Here is a 16,297-nt window from a genome sequence, read left to right on the forward strand (position 1 = left end):
TATGTTTAAAAAATATAAAATAAAACTGTAAAACCTTTTTTTGAAAAATTATCATTTTTGGTTATAAAACTAATTTTGGGTTAATTTTTTTTTTTTTTTTTTTTTAACTAAAAAGATAGATGAATATGTTTTTGGCCAAGATTTATAAAGAAAGATTATTTGCAAAATATTATAAGAAAAGCACTTTTTTTTTTTTTTTTTTTCTTCAAAAATTTTTGGACTTTTCATTTATATAGCAAAAAAAAATCCCAGTGGTGAATAATTACCACCAAAATAAAGTTTTATCTGTCTAAAAAAAAAAAAAAAAAATGCCAAAAAAATTCATATGGGTAAAGTGTTGAACGACTGCACAATTGTCATTCAAAATGTGATAGCTCTGAAAGCTGAAAATTGGCCTGGACTGGAAAGGGGTGAAAGTGTCAGGACTTGAAGTAATTAAGCCAGTTGTGCATTTACTTTGCATCTGGATGCCTGTATATGCTTTGTTTCATTAGTTGAATTGTTTATGTAGGCCCCTCTGGGCTAAGGTGTGTAGTTCAAAGATCCATTTAGACTTTCTGAAGCAACAGGCATTGCTGGTCCTCTTCTCCCGTTAACAGTGGAATATGGTCGATCGATGATCATGCATTTCAGATTTGGTAATGGAAGTTGGTATAACTCCAAATACCACGGAAAACATTGGTCTGATGTTCCCCTAGGCCAGGGGTCTGCAACCTTTAAGACATAAAGAGCCACTTGGACCCGTTTCCGAGAGGGAAAAAAAGACTGGGAGCCGCAAAACCATTGCAACATTTAAAACAAATCCGACACTGCATATATTGCAAAAAACGCTCTGGTCATGAAGGGGGTTTAAGGGCCCAGTAAGCAAAGGGTTAATCAGGGCCACAGTGTATCGTCATAATCACAATCATAGCCTTAGGTCAGTGGTGGGCAACCTTTTTTTTCGACTGAGCCAAATCTCGCCAAAACCACGATTGAAATTTATTTTGAGAGAAACATTTTTAAAACTGAAAATACATCCCCCCTATAGTAATTCATCCCCCCTATAGTAATTCATCCCCCCTATAGTAATTCATCCCCCTTATAGTAATTCATTCCCCATATTGTGTGAATTCACTTACCTTTGCTCGGCGCGTTCCTCTCGCTGGGTTCCCGCGCCGTTCTGGTCTTCAGGGCGGACTGTGAGAGGAGAGGAGTTCGTCACGCTGCCCCGCCTACATCCGGGCTGCCCCGCCTACATCCTGACAGCCAATGTTTGCCAGCGGGCGCCCGGCACACAGAAGATCTGCATTAAAAGAGCCGCGGCTTGCCGACCCTATTGCCTGTCACCTGGTGGGCAGTGTGCTCCGGAGCCGCAGGAAAGGTGAAAAAGAGCCGCATGCGGCTCCGGAGCCGCGGGTTGCCGACACCCGCCCTAGGCCAAAACTTTACATATTGCAGAGTTTATGATTTCTGAGTCTCTTTAAATGTGGTGATAGTTTTCCCCAAGTTGTACAATTTGTATGGGCAGCCAAGGCATTGAATCACAAAATCAGAATTGCTTGCTAGCCAATAATTTGATATTGATCCTTTTCCCAGAGAGGGAGTGTAGAAAATGAGCCCTGGCTAAGATGATTACAAGTGGAGCAGTTGGAGCATTTCTTAGCATTTCAACCTAGGCTGGGGAAGCAATGTAGCAGCTGATACTGATAGGTTTATATGGACCATTGCTGTTTATAAGGCAGACTTTGGCCTCTGTGATAACTCCTTCTATAGGAGGTGTGAAATGGCAACTGCAACATTTTTATCACTAGAGACCATCAGCCAGCAGTTGAAGGCTTTTTCACCATCTGTCTGGATGTGGAGAAAGTTTTTAGAGAAAAATTACATATTCTGTGACTAATGCCCCATACACATGATAAGAAAATTGTACGAACATTTTTGCAGAACCACTGATCGATTTTCTCTTCGTTGATGAGCAGGATGTTTTAACCGATAACAATATTGTGAACGAAAAAATCCGGTTGAACAACAGTGAAAAATGTTGTCGTTTTGCATACGAACGACCGATTTTTCTATGCATGTATGACGGTTGTATGAAAAAAATCTATCACACATGAGCGGAAACAGAAGTTGACTCAGATTTTTATGTCCAAGGAATCTTCGTAAACACAAACGAAAATCCAAATGTTAAAAGTCAATTGGCCTAATGAGATAATGAAACCAGAATTCTGCAGATTATATTTTTATGTATATAGATAATGTAATAAACTATATTATACTCATTGCTGTTAATTGTTGTGTATGTCACTCGTTCTGGACGGAAGGGCGTGGCTACAAGGTCACACGCACACTGCATCACTTCCACTTGTATGGAAGATGTCAACACTATGTATTGCTCGATGAATGTTTTTTTTTAGATTGGTTAATGTGGGCCACGATTATGACTAACGAACGACCGCCTCTCGGTCCTCGAATGACCGGTCGATTTTCTAATCGTGTATTCCCGGCTTAAGGCTGGCCATGCACTATACAATTTTCTTACAAATTTCTGTTCAATTTCTGCCTAATTTCCTTTAGATTTACCTTCAACTATGTAGTGAAGGGGCCTGCCTAATTGGATACAATTGAAAGTGTTGTTTAGGTTTTTGGTAAATCTAAAGCAAAATTCTCAAGAAAATTGTATAATGTTTGGTCAGCCTTAGGTTTGTTACGTAAGGAGTTTCTAGGATGTATTGACATTCTACTATCCATGACACAAATCTACTGGATACTCCTTTTGGGACAGATCCGCCATACCATTTCGCTGGATCTCAGTTGTTATAGGATTCAAGTTGTATCCTTCTTTCTTTTTTTTTTTTTTAAAAGTTATGCATATGGCATACCCTAGAGCAAAGATGGCGGATAAACATTTGCATGTAATAGTGTTCTGGGCCTTGCAAATCAAGTAGGTTCCCAGACTGATACCAGCGGGAGTAATAGGTTTATAAACCTAGAAGTTAGCGCTTCACTATTTTTTTTTTTTATAATTTTAAAACCTAGAAGTGTGTGTGGGTTTTTTTTTTGTTTTTATTTTTTTCTCTCATTCACTCCCAAACTATATTTTCTCTGTATAGTCAATTTTTACTACAAATAAACTATCCCGCCAGTTCATAGTTGTGGCAAGGCTATGCAGGCTGATCAACAGTTTTGTGTATTGCCAATCTGTCTGCACATGCTTCACTTTTCCTGAATAGAAGCTGTCCAGTTCCTCTTCTCCTCCCAGCTAGCTGCTCCATGTGACACTCCTATATACCTTGCATAGCCGCTCCATGCTTGTAATTGACAGCGGAGCACTTTCTGCTTCCTTCCCTATACCATGACCCACATGATGCTTATTCAACGTGCATTCCTCTTGTTGATATCATGGTCATGTGACAAAACTATCCCAATTTCTAGTTTTTACAGACATTAGCTATATGAACCATGGTTTAAATGCTAATGGAAAAGGGAGAAGTCCTGGAAGTCGCAAAACTCCGTAAGAAGGTGATCCTCATGACTAAGCTCACATTTGGGGCGTGGCCTGGTCGGAGCCCAGGCTGAGGCTGTCATACACCTTCTTACAGGGTTTTGCAGAGATGCGCAACGTCCAGGACTTCTCCCTTTTCTATTAGATGTCTGGAGCTAGGACATGCTCTAGTTTTGTCTGCACTCCAAGTGGTTACTACATAAGGGGACCCGATTGGAGCATTGAGTGGCACCTTTCAATTTAGTTTGGGTCACCATGGTTTAAGGCTAGGTTCACACCTAAGCGTTTTGCAGAAGCTCACTACAGTCCTTTTTTTTTTTTTTTTTTTTTTTCCTCCAATGACAACTTTTTATTTTCAAATTTTGAAGTGAATGAAGGTCAAGATAGCATGTTGGAGATAAATGAAAAATGAGTTTGGAAGGGCAATTTGGGCAACTTCTGAGAGTTTCATGAACAGATTGTATGCCTTCCTTATGAAGAATTTGATGCATATATCCTGTTAATGTCCAGAATATACAGCATGTGCTAGAATTGCCCCCAACTCGCACAATCTGTTAATAGGATGATTTTAGTCTTTAAAATGGAAGCCATTCCAATGACTATAGGCTGTAAAAAATAACAAACCATGCCAGTGGTTGTAACAGCGAGCCTGAAATATTTAGGTTGCCCTGGTGGCCTGAGGACATCCTTGGGGCTTTTTGAAAGTATATATTTAACAGGACAATTTAGGAAATTGGTGGTCATGATCTCAAACCTTCCAGAAATAATCCAACCTTGTGTAACATTTTAGAAGGATTGAGTCAATAATACATTTGTATTGATCTATTGGCTTGTTTTATAAAGAGCTATGTGTTGGAATCAGCTAAGTGGAGTAACAATTTGTGTCAGTAATATGATGCATCCAATTAATCATCGCTCTTCCCTTCTCTGCTGGGTGTATGGTTGACCGCATTATCTGGTCCCTTGTTGCCTCGTGGCTGCTGTCTGCCTTATTTCGATCCTTTTGGGACCAGAGGTGGTACTCAACATGCATTATATATTCTTTTACTCTGCGGACCACCACCTTTAGTACAGTCTAGCCTGGAATATCACCCTTGCCTAATTCAGCCTTTTTCAACCTGGATGCCTTGAGGTTTCTTCAGGGGTGTCTTGGCAAAATGTCTAAATATTGCCCAACACTTGTAAACAAGCCAATGGGTGGAACAAGCCTGCCTTTTAGTTACACCAAGTCACAGGTTGTCATTCTGCACCATTAGGACCTTCTAACCGCCAGCGTCCTGACAACCAATTACATCATCTGTTGATAAGGAGGATGTTGATTGCCTTAACAGCATTGTTTGACCCTCCCCTTCCCCTTGCCGTCAGTACTGGGGTCACATTAGCTCAGTGATGGAGAAAAACTGATGGAGAAGAGAAACATGGGAATTACTAGTCAGTACCAGTGTGCAAAACTGTATTTCCTTTGGAAGATTAAATCACCTCTAATGTTGGGTGTTGTATGTGAATGGATGTTGCTGCGTTATATTAACCTCCCGAGTGTAGCTCGGGGTAAAATTTCAGTACCACAAGCGGTATACCCGAGCTGCACTCGGGCTTACCATGCTGCGTTGCTCGGGGATTCCCTGCAGCACTTATCTTGTCCTTTGCTCCCGCGATGTGTCCCCGGCCATCTCCTCCGGCCGATGCCGGCTTCTGTGTTCGTGTGCCTGTGACGTCGGGACGTACGAGCGCCAAATTTGAAAGTTTTAAAGAAAAATTTTTTTTTTGTTAAAACGATTATTACATAGCAAAACATTGCTGTTTCAAAGCATTTTACATACATTTTGCCCCTACTGCTTTGTTCAGTGCCCTGCCTGCATTTTTACTGTTCTTTCTGCCTGAAAACTTAGAAAAGTCCATGGCGTCCAAAAAGCGTCCCTTTTTAGGTCAAAATCGGTTTTAGAGCAGCTAGAGAACAGCGATAGTAAATCAGAACCACTTGCAGAATTGAGTGATAATGATTTGTGAAGAAATTCATCATCAGACACTGAAAACGATTCTGGGACTTTGCTCAGCGATGTGCGAACTTGGCGCTCTATTTCCAATTTCAGTGTTTTAAAAATGACAGGCCTACAATAAAAAAACAACATATTTCCATGCAAAATAATGGTACCGCTTTCAGCACCAAAAATCTGAAATAATCATACCGCCAGGGAGGTTAAACTATTACAACAATTTTTTTTTACATTTTAGTTTGGGATGCCTCGTGACTGTCTATAATTTTTATAGAGTGCCTCGTGACTGTCCATCATTTTTAAAGAGTGCCTCGTGACTGTCCATAATTTTAAAGGGTGCCTTGACTGAAAAAAGATTGAGAAACACTGGCTTAATTTATGGTAACCTTGCAATCCTCATTCAGCACATATACTGGAAAAGGAATTTAGAAGTGTTAGGGCCAGTTTGCACTACATGCGTTTTCAGTTGCTTTTTTTTCTGCATCCAAAACTCACAGAAAGTGAGTTATATGGTTGTCAATGTCATAGTTCACATCAGTGCTTGCCGTTCCAGTGCGTTCCAGTTGCTGAAAAAAAAAAACATGCTGCATTTTTTTTTTTCTGCACAGAACTGTACTGGAACGCGGTAAAATGCACCAGAACACATCAAAAATGCACTGGAACGCACATGTCCCTATTTAAATTGAAGTAAGAGAGGGAAAAATGAACTGGAATTCATAAAAATGCACTGGAATGCGCATCTGGACTACGTTTCTATCGTGTGAACTGGATCTAAAGGGTATTGGTTTGTCATCACTGTTGCCGATTGCCTCAGTAAAATGTGGTCTGTGTCCTGCTGAAAAGTTGAACATGCAATAGATTGGACTATTTATCTTATCTCTTGTGTCGCTTTCTGAGAAAACGTGTGTGTGTGTGTGTGTTGTTGTTGTTGTTGTTATTATTATTATACAGGATTTATATAGCGCCAACAGTTTGCTCAGCGCTTTACAATATAACGGGAGACAATACAGTTCAATACAAGAGGGTTAGGAGGGCCCTGCTCCTTGGAGCTTACAATCTAGGAGATGTGTTTATAGCCACTTTAGGTCAGATTAGAATGTTAAATCTACCCATGAATACATCTGATTTGATATTGAATCCAGCATCCCAGTACTGCAAGGGCACTGCGCTTGCCACTATGCGATCTTCTTCCTTTTTTTTTTTTTTTTTTTTTTTTTTTTTTTTTTTGTAGGAACAGCAATTCAATATTTTAAACTGATGCTTGTATATTGCTGTGCCTCATTGCCTTTCCTCTGATGTTTGAAGAACTGTTCTTGCAGGAAATGACTTTGCGTCATGTACCCTTAATCAAACATGCTATAAACATTTGCTCTTCATGTAGATTCATTGGATGGAGGAGCTGATCCTTCTGTTTCGTGAGGAAGGAAAGGTCTGACAGCATGTCAAGAGTCTGCAGCTGCCTCTTTATTCATAGTAACCTCTTAAACATGCACAGCATATGGTTCTTGCTGTCTGTAGGTGACACTGTTGTCACAGCTGTACTGGATTAGTGAACAGTTTTTGGTCATTCAGCAAGCACTCTGAATGTTAGTTAAACTTAGAATCCATACAAGAATTTCATAACATAATGAACGTTTTTATTGGGACATTTACCAAAAACTACTGCAGAAAGTAAGAATAATGAATTACCCACTGATCTTGATTACATGTATTATAATAGTTTTATTTCAACTCCAAAGAGTATGATTGTTAACACTGTGGGTGTATTGGACGGTGAAGGAAGCCATGCTGGGGTTTCTGTGCTGTGTCCGTAGAAGTCCCTTGCCCTGACATCTTCTGATTATAGGATCAGAATGACGTTTGTCACCTGCTTAGGATTTGGTGACGTACAGGTGCTCCTATTAACTCAGCCTAGGAAATAAGACATGGGTCAGCTCTTCCATTCAAGCAGGCAAGTATTTAGATTTTCTGGATATGCAATATGTGATGTGAGTACTTAATTTTCTCAGATTTACCTGGATTTACCTAAAGATCTACTAAGGGGCCTAGCCTTTTACATATATCAATTGAAGCTACTAGCCTCAGGTGGTTCACACTGATGAAATAGATCTCCCTACATAAGCTGTACCTGGTTATCTGCACCTTCTCTCCTGTAAAGCCTCCTAAAGCACCCATTGTACATTGCATTTCTGACTTTGCAGAGTTGGGGGCCAAGGATCTAATGTCACAAACTGCACAGCATAGAACACAGAGCTGAGTGTATTCTGAGACCTGAGTGGAGGGTAAGATCACACCCCCTATACACAATCTCATTCAGAAACGTGCACAACTGAGGCTGTCGATGACTTGCTGTTGGGGGGAGCAGGAACAATTCCATGGGAAATCTAAAACCCTCTAAGTGAAAGAGTATGTAAACCCAATATTCCTGATATGTGCCTGCTGTACCATGTGCTTGTGTAAAAAAAAAAAAAAAAAAAAAAAAAAAAATATCCTATTCTCTTTGTATAGCTTTTTTTTTTTTTTTTTTTTAAATTCCTGGTGTTCCTGCCAGTCCCCCTGCTTTCCTATTAAAAACTGACTACACTAGGCAGGAGAGCACAATGTGGTCAGTTCTTTAGCTGTGCTGGACACTTGGTGTGCGCTCCTCCCAATATTTAGACTTGTCCTGGCGTGTACCCCCCCCCCCCCAAAACAGGGAAAGAAAAGTTATTTTATAATGGCTTTTCTATGTATACACAGATGGTTTCCATTTACATAGAATGTAATTTAAAAAAAAATTATTTATATATATATATATATATATATATATATATATATATATATATATATATTCGTACATTCTAACTAAGGTCCCTAACTTACATTCATACATACACATACTAGGGCCAATTTAGGCAGGATCCAATTAACCTACCAGAATGTCTTTAGAGTGTGGGAGGAAACTGGAGTACCCAGAGGAAACCCACACAGGCACAGGGAACACATGCAAACTCTATTTAAAAACTGAATGAGTTGTTTTGCAAGGTGAGGGTTGAGTGCTACTGCCTCCATGCTGATCCCTGATGTTATCATTTGCATTAGTCCTGCTTGGCTTGATGTCAGGAACCATATCTGATATCCGGAGCCACTGCAGATGCTGAAAATCATTGTAGTACTCCGTGCTACCTAAATTGCAAGTCGTGATCTTTTGGGTGTTGCTCGCCACCTGTGATTGGCTAGTTGCAGCTGCTAAGCCCTGTATGCTTCAAGGACAGGTCTATGGCAGCCGCAGCAATCTGTGGCTGTCCATGTAGCCAGCGATTACCTGTGGTGATTGTTGCTGGATGCACTTTGTGTGTCCAGCAGCAGGTGAGGGACTCCTTATGTTCAGTGTGCAGAAGAAAAATTGCTGGAGCACCGTTGGGAAGATCATAGCGATTGATGAATGATTTTCAGCATCCACAGTGGTTGGCCAGATATCGAATATGACTTCTGCTTTAATTCCCATAGAGTACCCTCTGTGCTCATTCCATGCAGTCTCTGTTGCTCCCATTCATTGCACTCATTTGCGTGCTTTCGTCACCTTCTGTGGTGTGCATTTGCTGCGTGCTTTCATAAATGTCACGCAGGTGAGGCTTTAAAATCCTCTTGTGCCTTCATTAGCTGTCATGCTTTGCAGTGTTTGGCATATTATTATTATTATTATTCAGGATTTATATTGCACCAACAGTTTGCGCAGCGCTTTATTATATAAAGTGAGACAGTACAGCAAGAATACAAATCCATACAAGACATGTCTGCTTTTAATAAATCTCATCTGTACTTTTTGAAGAAATAGAAAACCTTTACACATTTACATACAGCAAACGTCCCTTTTTGACTTGGCACATAAGGACATTATGTGTAAATGGTGTGTGAGGGGCTGATGGGTTTAATATTTAATCCTGTCGGTGGTGTGTACTCCCTGGAGCCTTTTGTGGTCTCCCAGCATGTGAAATATGATTTGCTTAATGTGTACAATAGACTGGCCTGGAGTTATCTCCAAGGTGAAATCTGATGTCCTATCCACGAATTCTCACCAGTGACTGCCTGAGTTTCCCAAGAGATCCCCTGGAGAGGGGGAGAGTTTGGACATTTTACACCCACCCAGTCTGCCCAAACTAATGAGTATTTATAGCTTTGAGCCATTGTGTGAGTGTAAACCGGAAGAGAGCTGATCCTGCATGCTTACTGAGGGGGAGGTAAGACAAGGCGAGCAAGGAGTCCAGCCAGAGGGACTCAGAGATATGTTACATCCCGCTTCTTAGAAAATACAATTCCTCTGCATGTCCTTTGATGTCTGCGGTATACTGCTTAGAACATATAAAGCCCTAAAAACATAGATGTAGACGGACGGTACAGGAATTAATTCTATAATGCCGTGTAATTAAGGCTGACCCAGATCGTCTGCTGCCAGATCCCCTCTTGTCTCCCATACATTCCCTTCAATTTTGTTTCAGTTGCTGTGGATTGTGTGCCATATAGACCAGTGGGGTTTTAACCTTCTTGAGAACAGGTGGCCCAGTCTTCAAAATGTCTGTAGTATTATTATTATACAGGATTAATACAGTTCTAACAGTCTGCACAGCGCTTTACAATATCAAGACAGACCGTACTGGTAAAATACAAGAGGGTTAAGAAGGCCCTGCTCATAAGAGCTTACAATCTAATAGGATATGTGAGTATTGCCATACCCTCTTAGTGCCTGCACACATGGGAATTTCCTTTTTGGAATGTTGGGGCAGCACAATGCTTTCTGCATTGCAACACTGGGATTCCCATTTCATATCCCAGTCAGAACACTGACCGGGATGCAAACTATCACTTTCTCCAGGGCATGTAGACAAGAAGTGACTGTAAAGAAGCTCCAGGAGATCAGCAGCATTTCCACAAGTGTTTTAGCAAAAAAAAAAAAAAATGCCATTCAGTTATGGTTTTATTAAGGGGCTAATTTCATTAAAAAAAAAAAATTAGGGAAATAGAAATCAGATTGAAAGTGCAGTCATTCCCCAGAGCCACAAACCAGATTGCTCACACTTGTATAATAGACATGTGGAGAGGCATGGGAGCTGCAGCACGTATACCCATACATTTGTGCTTCACACTTAAGAAGTGTGTGTGTGTGTGTGTGTGTGTGTGTGTATATATATATATGTGTGTGTGTGTATATATATGTGTGTGTGTGTGTGTGTGTGTGTGTGTGTGTGTGTATATATATATATGTATGTATGTGTATATATATATATATATATATATGTATATATATATATATATATATATATATATAATGTGTGTGTATGTATGTGTGTGTGTGTGTGTATATATATATATATGTATATATATATATATATATATAAATATTTTTTTTCTTCCCCCTTCAAGCAGGTGTAGACTCCTCCACACTGAGCCTTGGTATTGTGACAGCGGTGAGACTTCCTTGCCATCAGAGTACACTGATCAGTACTGCTAGTTAAAGCCTGCAGTGCTGATTGAGCGAGTAAAATCCTGCAGACTGTTTTGTACGGAAGTCAGTTAGTAGATCAACTTCTGTACAACCAGCCTGCTCATAAATGGATCAAAATTTGGCCAGTCCCTGCTGAATTGACTCAATTTTGATCCCTGTATGACCAGCTGTAGCCCAGCAATACACTAAAGGCGACCATACATTTACTTTGATTTATTTATTACAGGTACTTGTATAGTGCTGTCAATTGTACGCAGCACTTTACATATAGAATTTTTTGTTAGACATTTTTTGTATTAAGGGTGTTTTATTCTGATAATTATTTAGTGTACCGATGAGAAATTTCTAAAGAGCAGGATGCAAGAGCAAGAACAATTTTTTTCTTGAACAAACACATTTCTAACCGTGAATGCAGAGTCCATTCATTCTAAAATTATATGTTAAAAACAAAGTTTTGAAGTACCGGTACTTTTCAAATGACTCTTGTCAAGTCATGAAATGTTCTGAGAATTGTCATTGTCATGTTCATATGAGTTATCATTTTAAAGTGTGTGCGTGTGTGTGGGTTTGTTTTAGCAATTCACAATAAACCGTGTGGATGGAAGAATCCTCCATTTCAACTGTTTTTTTTGATAGCCGACAACTGAACTGCGACAGCAGTTGGTTGGCTGTAGTCACTGTGCAACCAAAACTTGTCCACCCACCTGGCTTCTTCGATTTTCAGATCTAAGAATGCTGGGTGAAATGGTGCCATCATGGCCACCCACATCTTAAACTTTAGCCAGTTCTTCAAGAACCAGCCAAAAGTTGCTCTCTAAATGGCAAGCATTAGGTAAGAAAAATCTATATGGTGTCCCTTTTTTTTTTTAAATCAATATGCAGTACCACAGTGGGAGCCAGTCTTAGAGAATATATATAACAAATAAACAACCCTACGTTCTGCATTATGGTGAGTTGTCCTGTTATGTCCCATTCAAGTTTATTGAACGGGATTCTTCAAAACTTTGGTGCAGCACATGTCAGATGCAAGTAAATCCACATTACAGTGCATGTTGTGCATAGTGTATACCAGCTGCTCCATTTTTGCAGTCTGTTTTGTGTAGTTAACTGCCACTATCGTGTGTCCCTAAACTGCATTGATCTGTTTATAAGCAAGGCTTGTACTGCAGATCCCATGAAGGTTGGGAGATGGTTTTGACATGGGGTTTAGGAAGGTGTGTGGCACCATTCATGCTGTTCCAGCCATTGTTCTGCAGTTTCAATGTGCACAGACAGTAGACTCCTTTTTTTTTATTGTTGGCTTGCAGTTTCACTCTTGTATGCTTTGGTTTTTACTGTTTTTTGTTTTTTAAGTTGGTCCTGTAATTCCCAGAAACTGACATGAATTGCTAATTGGCTCTAATAGACTTACCCCTGCTGACCTTTCTTTTGAATTTGACTTGAGTGGCTAATTCACAGAAAACAACAATATTGGAGGTTAACCTTATCAGTACCAGTTTTATCTGAAACAAAGGCGGGTTCCTTAATCCTTCATATGCCCTTTTTATATTTTGCTTTTTAGGTTGACCATGTAAAATGTTTGATCTGGAGATAAGATGAGGTTAAAGCTGGCCACATACATTGATCAGTTTTTTTTTTTTTTTTTTTTTTTTTTCCTGCTGATCAAAAAACAAAAAATTAAACCTATTTCCCCCATCCACACATTCAAGGTGGATGGAAGAATCCTCTGAGCTGGCTGAATGCGCTGATCAAACAAGTCTTACCAGCAGTCCCTTTCCAGAGGAGTCAATCATTCTATCCGCTCCTCTCGAACAGGAATGGCCCTAGATAGATGAAAAGTTGTCCAGTCCCTGCTGATCCTGTCGAATTTTGAGCCATCTATGGCCAGCAGTTTAACTCTTAACTATTCTTAACATTCTCTCCCTTTCCCCCCCCAACCTTTCATGTATACTCTGTTTAGAAAAAAAAAATAATGTGTACTTACCTATTTTAAGTCTAGTCATGTTATGCAGCAGGTCCGGCTCCCTTGTGTCAGTGGAGCAACACCTACAGAGGATGAACTGTGGGAACCTATAAATGTCACCGCTCCGGAAATGCACCATTGTTGTCAAGCTCTCCCTTACACAGGAGATCTGAAGCTGCTGCACCACTTGTATGGACTGGATTAAAAAAAAAAGGTTAAGTACACAGATTCCTATTATTATTATTATTATTATTATTATTATTTTTGCAAATTTTTTATAGAGGGTATGAACAACAGGTAGCACAAGGGAGGGGGTGTAACCACGGGAAGCCATCCCTGCAAGGAGAACACCATGATTATTGCTGCTGGCAATAATCACAAGATATAATTTCAACATGCTGGTTGAAAACAGTCATTAAATGGATCGAACTGAACAGCCTGCCCATAGATGGATGGATCGAATCTTGGCCACTTCCTTCTGAACCAGTTGAGATTCGATTCGTCTATGGCTGGCCTAACACTTCAGGGAAACCATACAAGGGGCAATTATAATGCAGAGCATGTTGACTAAATATTGTTCCTTGGTCTTGTAATCAAACTGATGTACTTGAATGGTAGATTAAGTTATTTTTACAGGTATGGATAATGGAGGCCTAGAAGATCTTTTCAAAAAGTAAGGGGTCCGCAGCAATTATACATAGGAACTTCTCACCACCCGCAATGGAGATATATATCTATATATATCTTAAACCCTGCTTTAACATCTGTATGTACAATTCCCTTAATCCAATCAGCTGTTACATTAAATGCCCTTCCCAGCATATATACAGTCAGGTCCATAAATATTGGGACATCAACACAATTCTAACATTTTTGGCTCTATACACCACCACAATGGATTTGAAATGAAACGAACAAGATGTGCTTTAACTGCAGACTGTCAGCTTTAATTTGAGGGTATTTACATCCAAATCAGGTGAACGGTGTAGGAAGTACAACAGTTTGCATATGTGCCTCCCACTTATTAAGGAACCAAAAGTAATGGGACAGAATAATAATCATAAATCAAACTTTCACTTTTTAATACTTGGTTGCAAATCCTTTGCAGTCAATTACAGCCTGAAGTCTGGAACGCATAGACATCACCAGACGCTGGGTTTCATCCCTGGTGATGCTCTGCCAGGCCTCTACTGCAACTGTCTTCAGTTCCTGCTTGTTCTTGGGGCATTTTCCCTTCAGTTTTGTCTTCAGCAAGTGAAATGCATGCTCAATCAGATTCAGGTCAGGTGATTGACTTGGCCATTGCATAATATTTCACTTCTTTCCCTTAAACTCTTTGGTTGCTTTTGCAGTATGCTTTGGGTCATTGTCCATCTGCACTGTGAAGCAGCGTCCAATGAGTTGTGAAGCATTTGGCTGAATATGAGCAGATAATTTTGCCCGAAACACTTTAGAATTCATCCTGCTGCTTTTGTCAGCAGTCACATCATCAATAAATACAAGAGAACCAGTTCCATTGGCAGCCATACATGCCCACGCCATGACGCTACCACCACCATGCTTCACTGATGAGGTGGTATGCTTAGGATCATGAGCAGTTCCTTTCCTTCTCCATACTCTTCTCTTCCCATCACTCTGGTACAAGTTGATCTTGGTCTCATCTGTCCAAAGGATGTTGTTCCAGAACTTTGAAGGCTTTTTTAGATGTCGTTTGGCAAACTCTAATCTGGCCTTCCTGTTTTTGAGGCTCACCAATGGTTTACATCTTGTGGTGAACCTTCTGTATTCACTCTGGTGAAGTCTTCTCTTGATTATTGACTTTGACACACATACACCTACCTCCTGGAGAGTGTTCTTGATCTGGCCAACTGTTGTGACGGGTGTTTTCTTCACCGGGGAAAGAATTCTTCGGTCATCCACCACAGTTGTTTTCCGTGGTCTTCCAGGTCTTTTGGTGTTGCTGAGCTCACCGATGCGTTCCTTCTTTTTAAGAATGTTCCAAACAGTTGTTTTGGCCACGCCTAATGTTTTTGCTATCTCTCTGATGGGTTTGTTTTGTTTTTTCAGCCTAATGATGGCTTGCTTCACTGATAGTGACAGCTCTTTGGATCTCATCTTGAGAGTTGACAGCAACAGATTCCAAATGCAAATAGCACACTTGAAATGAACTCTGGACCTTGTATCTGCTCATTGTAATTGGGATAATGAGGAAATAACACACACCTGGCCATGGAACGGCTGAGAAGCCAATTGTCCCATTACTTTTGGTCCCTTAATAAGTGGGAGGCACATATGCAAACTGTTGTAATTCCTACACCGTTCACCTGATTTGGATGTAAATACCCTCAAATTAAAGCTGACAGTCTGCAGTTAAAGCACATCTTGTTTGTTTCATTTCAAATCCATTGTGGTCGTGTATAGAGCCACAAATGTTAGAATTGTGTCGATGTCCCAATATTTATGGACCTGACTGTATATCTGGTATGTTATACTATGGCTAGGTACAGTATCAATGTCCCCTGCTCTCTGATCATGTGACAATTTTTTTGCAACTGTCACAAGGGCATGCTCATTGCCCTTGAAGATTTTCCAAGCAATCAGTTCCTACATTCATGGGAATGAACCCTGAAGCAAAATGTATTTTACCTGATCACTCGTCCGTTTTTGTCATCTAGATCAATGTTTCTTAAACTTTTTTTCCAGTCAAGGCACCCTTAAAAATGACAATCCTGAGGCACCCCTTCTAAAATGTAAAAAAACTAAACTAAAAGTTTTACATAATACAGAAGCATCCACATATGTAAGACACCCAACATCAGAGGTGATTTATTCTTTCAAAGTAAATTATACTTTTGCACACTGGTACTCCAGGATTTCTTCCTCATTTTCTCTTCACTTAGTCAACATGCTGTGCATTATAATTGCCACTTGTATGGTTTTCCCTAATTCCCTATTCAGCTAATGTGATCCCAGTGCTGACAGAGCGACGGGGGAGTAAAACAAAGATGCTGTGCAAGTACCCAATGTCCTCTGTATTAACCAATGATGTCAACCAGTTGTTAGGACACTGGCTGTTGGCCTGCATAGCGCTCAAGGTTGTAATGTTCCAAAATAAAAACCTGTGGTTTTGTATAACAAAAAATTAGGTTTGGACCACCTGTTGGCTTGTACACAATTTTGAGGCAATTTGAGTACATTTTAGGCATCTTGTCAAGGCACTCCTGAAGAACCCAGAAGGCACCCTGGTTGAAAAAGGCTGGTCTAGATGTTCTTTGCCTACAGTTGGAGGCAAATAAACATTCTTTATACAGAAATACAGAGATCACATTCTGGGAGTAGACATGCAAATCCCAAAAGTGATCAGAAAATTA

General features: G+C 40.1%; 1 protein-coding gene across 4 annotated transcripts in view; it reads left to right on the plus strand.

Moving 5' to 3' along the window:
• SH3BP4 (SH3 domain binding protein 4) overlaps window positions 1-16,297 on the plus strand; it is a 69,941-nt gene that overhangs the window by 21,893 nt on the left and 31,751 nt on the right. The window contains exon 2 of one of the 4 annotated variants that reach the window (XM_089693157.1): window positions 12,979-13,140. The exons of the other annotated variants lie outside the window; for them this stretch is intronic. The gene's annotated coding sequence lies outside the window, so the exon portion shown is untranslated. The remainder of the gene's footprint in view (window positions 1-12,978; window positions 13,141-16,297) is intronic. 4 annotated transcript variants of the gene reach the window in all.

The sequence above is a fragment of the Staurois parvus genome, unplaced genomic scaffold, assembly GCF_062004578.1.
Source record: "Staurois parvus isolate SC_StPar_1 unplaced genomic scaffold, SC_StPar_1.0 ptg000616l, whole genome shotgun sequence".
Lineage (NCBI taxonomy): Eukaryota > Metazoa > Chordata > Amphibia > Anura > Ranidae > Staurois > Staurois parvus.